Genomic DNA, 11,526 nt, shown 5'->3' on the forward strand with positions numbered 1-11,526 from the left:
ACACATAAAAAAAAAAAGGCGAAGAAAACAAAGAAAGAGAATAAGAAGCGGTGCCAAGGCAGAGCGAACCCGTCCCCGGCAATCATTTTAGTGCTGATGTATAAACACAACAGGATATGTAGTCAAAGATGTCACATATAAAATTTGGAGTAAATCGGGTGAAATTTGACTATTTTATGCCCATCTGAAATTTTAGGCCCGCCCCCCTTGACACTGACCTACCTACCGTTAACTGGGTAGTGACACCATGATGTAATGAGGCATGTTATAGGATGCGACTCTGATATGCACCTTTAGGATTTTGTTTCATGTCGATATAAGAAATTTGAAGGATATTATGGCGAAAAAAACTTTTAAAATATATATATATATATATATATATATATATGTATATATATATATATATATATATATATATATATATATATATATATATATATATATATATATATATATATATATATATATATATATATATATATATATATATATATATAAGAGAGAAAATGATAGAGTATCAGGAGAAATTGAAAGATGAGTGGAAAACAGTGAAAGGTCAGGAAAATGGCAGTGTGGAGGAGGAATGGCAGTTGTTTAAGAGTGCTGTGGTGGGGCATGCGGAAGAGGTGTGTGGGGTGAGTCGAGTGGGTGGTGGTGTAAGAAGAGGAAGTGAATGGTGGTACGAGGATGTAAGCATGGCTGTGGCTGAGAAGAGATGTGCATATGAAGTGTGGCTGCAGAGGAAGGATGAGGTGTCACATGAGAGGTATAAGGAAAAGAGGGATAGGGCGAGAAGGGCTGTGTGTGATACTAAAGTGGCAGCAGATGAGAGGTGGGGTAGGCGGTTGACTGAGAATATTCAACAGAATAAGAAAATGTTTTGGAAGGAACTGCAAAGGGTGCGAAAGGGAAAGTCTGGGAAGGAAGAGCGAGTAAAAGCAGAGGATGGAAGGATGTTAATTGAGATGGATGCAATAAGGAAGAGATGGGCAGGGTATTTTGAAAGACTGTTAAATGTAGAGGAGGAATGGGAGGCTGAGATTGTGGCAGATGGAAGGGTGCAAGGAATAAATGTCTTGGGAGAGTTGAATGATTCTTTGATCACGAAGAAGGAAGTGCAGGAGGCAGTAAAGGAGATGAAAACAGGGAAAGCTGCAGGTATGGATGGGTGTGCTGTGGAACGCCTGAAGGGTGGTGGAGCGACTATTGTTGACTGGTTAGTAAGATTGTTGAATGTGTGCCTTGTGAAAGGTATGGTGCCAGTTGACTGGAGAAATGCTTATGTGGTCCCGTTGTATAAAGGCAAGGGTGATAAGTATGAATGTACTAGCTTTAGGGGTATAAGTCTGTTGAGTGTTTGGTAAAGTGTTAATTAAGATAGTACAGAGGGAGTGATTGGTGATGAGCAGTGTGGCTTTAGGAGAGGGAGGGGATGCGTGGACCAGGTGTATGCTGTGAGACAAGTGTGTGAAAAGTATTTAGCAAAAGGCAAGGATGTGTTTTGGGCATTCATGGATTTAGAGAAAGAGTATGATAGATTTGATAGGGAGGCTATGTGAACTGTTTCAAGATTGTATGGACTTGATGGTAGGTTACTAAAATGGGTGAAAAGTTCTTATGTAAACAGTAGAGCGTGTGTAAAAGTGGGAAATACTGTGAGTGATTGGTTTCCCGTGAGAGTGGGGCTCCGGCAGGGATGTGTGATGATGCCTTGCTTGTTTAATATTTATATGGATAGTGTTGTTAGGGAGGTGAATGCAAGAGTTTTAGGTGGAGGTCTGAGTCTGGTGAATGTTGATGGCAGAGAGTGGAATCTGAAGCAGCTGCTGTTTGCAGATAGTACGGCACTGGTGGCAGATTCAGAGGAGAGATTGAGACAGTTAGTAGTGGAATTTGGAAGGGTGTCTGAAAGGAGGAAATTGAAAGTAAATGAGAATAAGAGTAAAGTGATGAAGTGTACGAGGTCGGTAGATGGTAGGAGGATGAATATAGTTTTGAATGGTGAGTTGCTTGAGGAGGTAGAATGTTTTAAGTATTTAGGGTCACATGCTGCTGTGGATGGGAGAATAGATGCTGAAGTGAAGTTTAGAATGAATGAAGTAGGAAAGGTGCAAGGAGGAATGAAAAAAGTGTTTAGATGCCGTTCGCTTACGATGGATGTAAAGAGAAGGCTGTATGAGGGTGTTGTGGTACCGACTGCGTTGTATGGGGCTGAAACATGGACTATAGGTGTACCAGAGAGGAAAAGTTTGAATGTACTGGAGATGAGGTGTCTCAGGAGTATGTGTGGAGTGGCGCGTATGGATAGAGTGAGAAATGATGAAGTGTGAAGGAGACCTGGAATTGTTTGGGAGTTGGCTGATCGAGTTGAGCAGAGGGCATTGCGATGGTTTGGGCATATGGAGAGAATGGATAATGAGCGATTGGTGAAAAAGATAACTAGATCTGATGTGAGAGGTGTAAGGCTGAGAGGAAGACCACGAACAGGATGGATAGACAATGTGAAGAGAGCCTTGGATGCGAGAGGGATGTCTGTTGAGCAAGGACGAGTGGCTGTGCATGACAGAAATAAATGGAGAGAAATTGTGAATGAATAAATGATGATGCAGCCCTGAGGGGATATTCTCCTGCATTTGGTCTGATCAGCTGATTAGGTCAGGTGCAGGTAAGGGGATGGGTCTATTATGATGTGGCAGGGGTAAACCAGCTCTGCTGTCGGGCCCTGCTGCGGATGTCACTGATTGCGATGCGCAGTTGACCCTCGTGCAGTGTGGTGTGAGGATCTGTCCCTTCTCCCCTTTGGGGCTAAGATGCGAATGAATATGTTTGTGTAGATGAGTAAATTGGAAGTGTGTCGTCCTGTCTCGGCTACCTCCCTTTCCTTAGGGGAAGCAGCCTAGGTATATAGATAGATATAGATATGTATACATCTATAAATAGAGAGAGAGAGAGAGAGAATTATATATATATATATATATATATATATATATATATATATATATATATATATATATATATATATATATATATATATATTTATAACATCTATACCTACTGTATATCTATGTCTATATCCATCTATCTACCTATCTATCTATATATTCTATCTATCTATATCTATCTATCTATCTATCTATCTATCTATCTATCTATCTATATATATATATATATATATATATATATATATATATATATATATATACATATCTATCTATCTATCTATCTATATATATATATATATATATATATATATATATATATATATATATATATATTGCATTAATGACTATGGCTTCGGTCTCAGTTGCTGATAGGCAAAAAAAATAAATAAATAAATAAACTAAAATAAAAAACACAACATTACATTCCTGAAGAAGACAGTCCTGGCGAGAAGCTGAAAAAAACTGGGTCCTTACTCTGTACTTCGTGTCATTCTCATCGGAGTTGTTCCCTACGATGAGTTCACCAGAAAATATAGAATATGGGATAAGGGAAGGAGTAGGCTATATAAACGTGAAAAGGCGATGAATAATAGAAGAGAAAAAGAAATAAGAAAAAGAGAGAGAACCAAGAAACAAAGGAAGCTAAACAGAAAGGAAAAAAGAAGAAAACGATCCATAAAACAAAGAAAGAAACAGGAGACAGCGTCGAAACGGGGTGGAACTCGAGACACCTTTGTTAGAATCTCAGGCCGCTCCACCTGACATCACCTTGTCTCCTACTTCTCTTATAGTCTTCCTGCAGTAATATAGAGAAGAAAGAAAGCAAAGAAAGCAAAAACAAAAACTGAAAGAAAAAAAATAAAAACTGCAGGGAAAAATATTGGAGACGAAACAGGAAAAACTAAAAGGAGAAATAATGAATAAAGAGAAACGAGGAGTCAAAAGAGAGAGAGAGAGAGAGAGAGAGAGAGAGAGAGAGAGAGAGAGAGAGAGAGAGAGAGAGAGAGAGAGAGAGAGGACAATGCAAAAAGGATGGAAAATGAGAGAAGAAAACTGAGGAAAAGAATTCTAATAACAAAACAAGTAATTAAGGAGATGAAAGTAAAGAAAATAAAGAAAGAAGAGAAAATGACGTAAGTGGTAACGTGTTAATTTTCACACCAGTAGTAGAATCCCATTCCGCTCCATCTTACTTCATCTCGACTCCTACCTGCTTTGTAGCTTTTGGTGCAGTGATTTTATGGAGATAGTGATGACAAGAGGAAAGGAGTACGAAAGAAAACGAGAAGGTAAGGGACAAGTGAGGAAAAAGGAACGTTAAGGAAAATATATGGTAGGAAACGGAAAAAAAAGGAAAAAGACACACAAAAGGGACAGACAGAAAAATAGTGCAGAATGAAAAAGAAGAAAATGGAAAAGACAAAAAAGAAAAGGGGAAAAAAAGAAAAGGTGAAGGAGGATCAACAAAACGAGAGAGAAATAAAGAAAAGGAGACGGACGTAGGAATTAGAGTGAAGGACTGAACTCTATACACGTGTAGTAGAGTCCCAGGCCGCTCCACCTTACTGCACCTCGTCTCCTACCTGTCTTGTAGTTTGTGATGCTATAATAATATAGTTGTGTCTTTGACCTACAGTGTAATATAGCTAACAGTGATGATGGTGATGATGATGACGACTGCTGTTATGATGATAGTGTTGAGAAAAATAACTACATGGATAATGATGATGGTGACGAGTGATGACGATAGTGGTGATTGTGATGTAGCTGAACGCTGATGAGAATAATTAACACCATACAGTTAATAACGATGATGATGATGGGTTTCGTGATGTAATTTACTACTGATAGTAAAACCCTAATTTAATTTGGTTTCCTATTTGTTTTCTAGCTTGTACTGCCGTAATACCATATAGAAAGAAGCGAGGAAGAATTAGCACTCATGAAATGGAGGCGAAAGCAAGATAATGAGGGAGAAAATATAAATGGCAAAGAAACAATATTAGGAATTAAAAGTGAAAATAAACCTATAATTACGAAATGGGACAAGGTAAAGCGAAAATAAACGAAAAAAAATGATAAATGATAGAATGGAAAAAGAAATAAAACCATGACTGTGAATTTAAGAAAAGGGGAGAGAAACAAGAAACAGACGAAGTTAAACAGAAAAGAAAAAAAATCATCATCATTATCATAATAGTGCATGTAGAGGGGGGGGGTGACCATCCACTCACTCGATGTAGTGCTGCTCTCATGTGTCTGCCCTTTCCTCTCCTCCATCATTGTTTCCTTCCATCCTCTTCTTTCTTTCCTGCATTCTTTCGTCGTCCTTCTGCCTACGGGTGACTTTACACTCCCTCTTCTGTTTTTCTTTTCTTCAGGCTTTCCTTTTCCTTCTGCCTGTGAGTGACTCTACATTGAGTGACAAGCCAAATGGTTTCCTGTACACCGGGAAACCATTTACTACGCTGGGTGGTAACCATATAACCACATTTATGGCGCCAGGTGGTTTAGTAAAAAATTACAGCACTCCAATCGGATTGAGCCAGTGAAGGTTTATATGCAAGGGGTGGTTGGGGTTTATTGCTCACGCAATGTCAACTCAGGGATGAGTCAGGCTGATCATTCTCATCTTAAGATACATAAAAGAAAAGGAGCGAGAACCACGTTGGGGTGGAACTCGAGACACCTTTGTTAGAATCTCCGGCCGCTCCACCTTACTTCACCTTCGCTCCTACTTCTATTATAGCCTTCCCGGGGTAATATAGTGAAGAAAGAAAAAGATAATAAAGGAAAAACAAAAACTGAAAGGAAAAACAAACCTAACAGGAAAAGGAAAACTGAAGGGAAGATATTGGAAATGAAACGAGAAAACTAAAAGGAAAAAGAAAGTATGAAAAGAGACGAAAGGAATCAAAATAAAAATGAGAAAGAAAGAGGACAAAGCAAAAATAAAGAAGGAGGAAGAAAGAAGCAAACTGAGGAAAAAGTATTATAATGAAACAAGACAAGAAATTAAGGAGTTGGAAGGAGAGAAAGCAAAGGAAGAAAAGAAAAATTACGCATAAAAAGTAGGTGTTAGTTTTGTGCACCTGTAGTAGAGTCCCAGGCCTGTCCACCTTCATCTCGCCTCCTACCTGTCTTGTAGCTTATGGTGACTTAATGACGAGAAGAAAGACAGGAGGAAAGGAATGGAGTAGGAGACAAAACGACAGAGTATGGGATTAAAGAGAAACGAAAGAAACCAAGAGGAAAAAACAGGAAATGAAAAAAGCACAAAAAAAATACACTAAAACGAAAATTAAAGAAATGAGAAAAACGCAAGGGCAACTATATTTAAAAAATAAAAAAGGGGCATTACTGTTAGGAAATGAGAAGAAAGACAGGGAAACTAATCATATAAAGAAAAAGAGAGCGAGAGGACAACCGTAATTATAGTACAAAGAAACAGAAAGAATTAAAACGAAGAATAAAAAAAGGGAGAAGTAAAGAAAGGGTGAAAGAGGATCAACAAAATGTGAGAGAAATGAAGAAAAGAAGACGACCATCAAAATCAGTGCAGGATTGAACTTCACACACATGTGCTGTAGTAGTGTCACAGGCCGCTCCACTTTACTTCATCTTGTCTCCTCCCTGTCTTGTAGCTTGCAATGCTGCAATTAGTGAAGGAAAAACACAGAAAAAGCAAGAGAGTTAAGACAGAGGAAAAAATGGAGCTAGGGGGAATAGGAGGAAGATACAAATGGATGAACAGATGATAAGAAAAAAAAAGTCTGCAATTAGAATAGGAAAAAGAAATATGTAACAGCAGAAATTAGAAACAAAATTTAAGAATTCAGTAAGAAGGAAAGGAAGAAAAGGAGGAATAACAATAAGAATGAACGTAGAGAAGAAGAAATAGATAAACTAACAGAAAGGCGATGAAGAAAATGAGAGAACAAGAAAAAGGCGGAAAAAAAAGGAAGAAGGCAGAGAAATTAGAAAAGGTGGGAAAACAAATATGGTTCAAACTCAAGACACACAGGTCCCAGCAGACAGAAAAGGCACGTCCCCTCCCCCCCCCCAAAAAAAAGGAAGGGGGGAAAGGAAGGAGAGAACAAAAAGCAAAATAAGAATCAGTGGAAAAAGAAATTAACAAAACGAGAAAGGAAACAATAAAGAATGATTAAAAGGAGCTATAGGCTAGGTCAGGGGCGAACTCAGGACACATTTGTTAGGATCTGAGGCCGCTCCACCATACTTTACTTTGGCTCCTACTTCTCTTATAGGTATATTCCTGTAATGTAGTGAAGAAGGAGGAAAGACTGAGGGGAAAAAAAAAGGAAAAAGAGAGAAAGGAAAACGAGAAAAAAGAGGCAGGAAAAATGAAATTGGCAGAAAGAAAGGAGCATGAAGAAACGGCAAGAAAAAGAAAGGGGAAAGAAAAGTGAAAGAAAATATTAAAAGAAAGAAAGAAAGGAAAACAAGAAAAAGTCCGAAAGAATAAAATGATTTAAAAGATAAAGAGGAAGTAGAAACGAGAAAAAAGGATAAATGGGAAAAAGAAAAGAAAGGAAGAATTCAACGAATAAAAGTAAAGTAGAGAGAAAAAGGTAAACATATGCCAGAAAGTATACATGAAAGGAATAATACGAAAGAAAAGGAGGAACAGGAAATAAAAGAAATATGCTGTAATATAAGGTGGAAAGGAAAATGGAAGATGGGGTTTAACAAAGAAAATGAGAAAGAAATAAGAAGACAAAACCAAGGATAAATAAACAAGAAACAAAAAACAAGACAGACTCGAAGACAGAAAGGGGAATGAAGAAAAAGAAAGGTGATATTATTATACAAAGGAGAAGGGACTAAAAATAAGATGTTTGAATGAAGGGAGGAAGAAATAGTAGAAGAGATGAAAGGAGAAAAAGAAAACGAAAGGAGAATAAGCGAGAAGAGGAAAGAGAAAAAAGAAAATCAAAATGAGAGAATACTAACTAAAAAGGCGCCGTAAGGTACTTGGTTTGTCCGTGAGACCTTTGTTAGAACCTCATACTCCACCTTGGCTCCTACTTCTCTTGTTCCTTTATTGCTGTAATATAGTTAAGAAGGAAATGAGACAGAAAGGAGAGGAAAAAGAAAATATAAGAGGCCGAAAGAAGAAAAAGAAATGAAAGAAATATAATTGCCTACTGTAAAGAAATAAAATTAAAAAGGAACGGAAAGGACAAAGAATAAAGGAGAGAGGAGGGGAGAAAGAAGGAAACTGTGAAGCAAGGATGATAAGGAGAAAGGGAATGAAGGAAAACGAGGAATAGAAGGGAAAGAAGAAAAAGAGAAAGGAAATTAATCAAATATGGGATAAAGGAGAAGGAAATAGAGAAAGGGAAGAAGAGGAAGGTTGAAGTATCAATGGCAAAGGAATTTTGGGAGACTTAAAGTAGAGTCCCAGGCCTATCTACCTGATTTCATCTACCCTCCTACCTCTCATGTAGCTTGTGAGGTTGTATTATACTGTAGTACCTAAGTCTGTGTGGCTGATTATGGTGCTGGCGGTGATGATGATGATGATGATGATGATGATGATACAAGTTACCGTTGTTGACAATGCCGTTACATAGCTTGACTCATCTCTTTTCTAGCTTTTGATGTATGTGGTAGCTTTAATGTAGCTACTGGTGATGATGATGATGATGATGATAGATAAGGAGATAGCATGAAAAAAATCAGTGAACCGACAAACCAACCTTTTAACCCATTTGCGCCCAGTGTCCTCAGTATAGGACGGAACTTGGCATTTTCCAAACATTATGAAGAAGGGAACCCCGGAGAAGGGACCTATGAGCTTTGCGACTGTGAGACGGTAGGCGGAGGGCGGTACGCTTAGACTTTTCCAGCACAATCCCTCACGAAGGAACCCTGGGAGCTAATGGGTTAATGAGACAATAAACAAAGACTGGATAAAGTTGGTACTCACACAGGTAGACCAGACAGGTACTGCACAACTCCTTACCTGAAACAATAGACCATATTATACAGACTGCATTATTGGATTACACAAGAATATATGACAAGGTAATAAATGAAAAGGGAGAGGGAAGAAAGAAAAAGAGTTGCAAATGGTAATTGTGATAACTGTGTACACCTGTAATAGTCTCAGATTGTTCCACCTTACTCCATCTTTTTGTCTACCTCTCCTGTAGCTTGTGACCATGTAATATTGTGAAGAAAGGAAGGTGAAGAAGAAAATGAGAAAGAAATAAAAGATAAGGGACAGAAGGAGGGAAAATGGTAGAAAAATGAAAAAAAAAAAAAAAAAACGGTGAGAGACGGAATGAATTAAAATGAGCAGTTCGAAATAAAAAGAAAGAAAGAAAGAAATGGCAGAGTAGAAAGAGTCACAAGGCAAGAAAAGGAGACACAGTGCCAGTAATGGACAGAACTCGGTACACTTGTAGTAGAGTCCCAGGCCGCTCCACCTTACCTCATCTCGTCTCCTACCTGTCTTGTAGCTTGTGATGCTGTAATACAGATGTGGCTTTGATCTGACGTAACTAAAGGTGGTTATGGTGCTGATAGTGATAATGGTGATGGTGATTTACATTACCACTGATGATGATGCTAAGAATTTTCTGTTTGATGATGAAGATGATGATGAATGATGATGATGATGATGATGATGATAACGATTGAGATGGTGGTAACGGTAGTCATAATGATGGTGATGGACTTTATTATTGACGATGATGACCTTACTTCAGCTCGCACCCTACCTCCTTGTTGCTCGTAATGCTGTAATATATAATGGGAATAATAAAGGAGAGAGAGAGAGAGAGAGAGAGAGAGAGAGAGAGAGAGAGAGAGAGAGAGAGAGAGAGAGAGAGAGAGAGAACAAAGAAACAATGAGAAAGAAGTCATACGTAAAAAAATACCTGGAAGAGATATACAAGAATAAAAGAAGCTAAAACTAAGAACGTGTTGAAAGGAGGAAGAACAAAAAGAAAGAAATGATGATAAACAAAAGAGAGTAAGAAAAGAAAGTATAATAGACGGAAAAGACAGGAAAAAGAGATAATGAAACGAGGAAGACAAGAAGAAAGAAGTTACGGCTGGGCTCGAGCTCCAAACACCCGTATCAGTGTGCCAGGCCGCTCCACCTTACTTCACCTCATCCCCTATCTCTCGTGTAGCTTATTATAATGCAATATATTAAAGGATCTGATCTAAGGCAACTAATGATAATAGTGGTGGAGGTGGTGGTGGTGGTGGTGAGGGAGATGTCTGTTAGTTTCTGGGCTAACCTTTACCTGCTAAAATATTACTGGCCATCAATAAATACAGCAATAACTAAGGTGGTACTTATGAACTGTGGTGGAGAGCGGTCATCACGGGTAGTATCATCCACATGGTTTAATTTCCGCCTCTGACACTATATTAAGTCCGTGTGGCAAGCTATCACATTAATTGTATGAAGTAATAGGAAAGAAAGAGGAAAAGAAAGAAAGAAAGAAGGGAGACAGAGAAGGAGAGAGCATGCATGAAGGAAAGAATGAATGACAAGCTGATAAAGAAGACGACTAAGCCATGTAATAGAAAATAAGAATGAAATACCACAGACAAAGAAAAATATTAATAAAGAAAAGGAGGACAACACACATAGGGTGAAGGTTTGAACTCGATACACCTTTAGTGGAGTCCCAGGCAGCTCCACCTTACTTCAATCTCGCCTCCTACCTCTTTGTGGATTATAGTGATGCGATATAGTTATGGAAGCGGTTTAAAGTAGGTAAGGGGGTGGTGGTGGTTATAGTGATGATGATGATGATAATGACGATGATGATGATGTTAATGATGATAATGAAATCTGTTAGCTTTAGTAAATATGATGAAGGATGTGCTGATGATTATCGTGGTTTTGGTGGTGGTGATGGTTATGGTGGTGGTGGTGGTGGTAATAATGATGATGATGTACAGTCGATCAAAAAAGTATGGCACATGAGGGGTTGGATGATATGTGATATAATCAACACAACCTGTGAGGTTGCTGGACCATTAATCTATTATCATATGAATATGAATACAATACAAACAGCGTCACAAGCAAGCGATATATGGCATCGTTATGTAAGCAGGGTTACCAACGTGGGCAAAAATCATCCAGCATTTTCCAACAGCCAACGTCCGTGGTGTCAAAGTGTTTGGCGCCAACTGTGCACCGATACTTTCTGGATCCAGTGTACAGTAGGTTAGTAGTGAGGATAAATACACCCCTTCAACTACCCTCCTGCCTCTCTGTTACCTGCTGACACGGTAATATCAGGCAGCAAGAGAGCAGGATGGAAGTGAAAAAAGAAGGAAAATGAGACAAAGATATGGAGACAGCTTTGTTAGCATCTCAGGCCGCTCTACCTTACATCACCTTGGCTCCTACTTCTGTTCATTGCTGAAATATAGAGAAGCAAGAGTAGAAACAACGAGATGGAAAAAGGAGAGAAAAGAGAAAAATAAAGAGCTAGAAGGGATGAAAACATGAGAGAGTAAGGAGAAAAGAAGAAAATGGAAAGGGAAAAAAGGAAAGCGAGGAAGGAGAAAAGAAGAAAATGGAAAG

The sequence above is a fragment of the Coenobita brevimanus genome, chromosome 65, assembly GCF_032717465.1.
Source record: "Coenobita brevimanus isolate Jiangsu-jjx chromosome 65, ASM3271746v2, whole genome shotgun sequence".
NCBI lineage: Eukaryota > Metazoa > Arthropoda > Malacostraca > Decapoda > Coenobitidae > Coenobita > Coenobita brevimanus.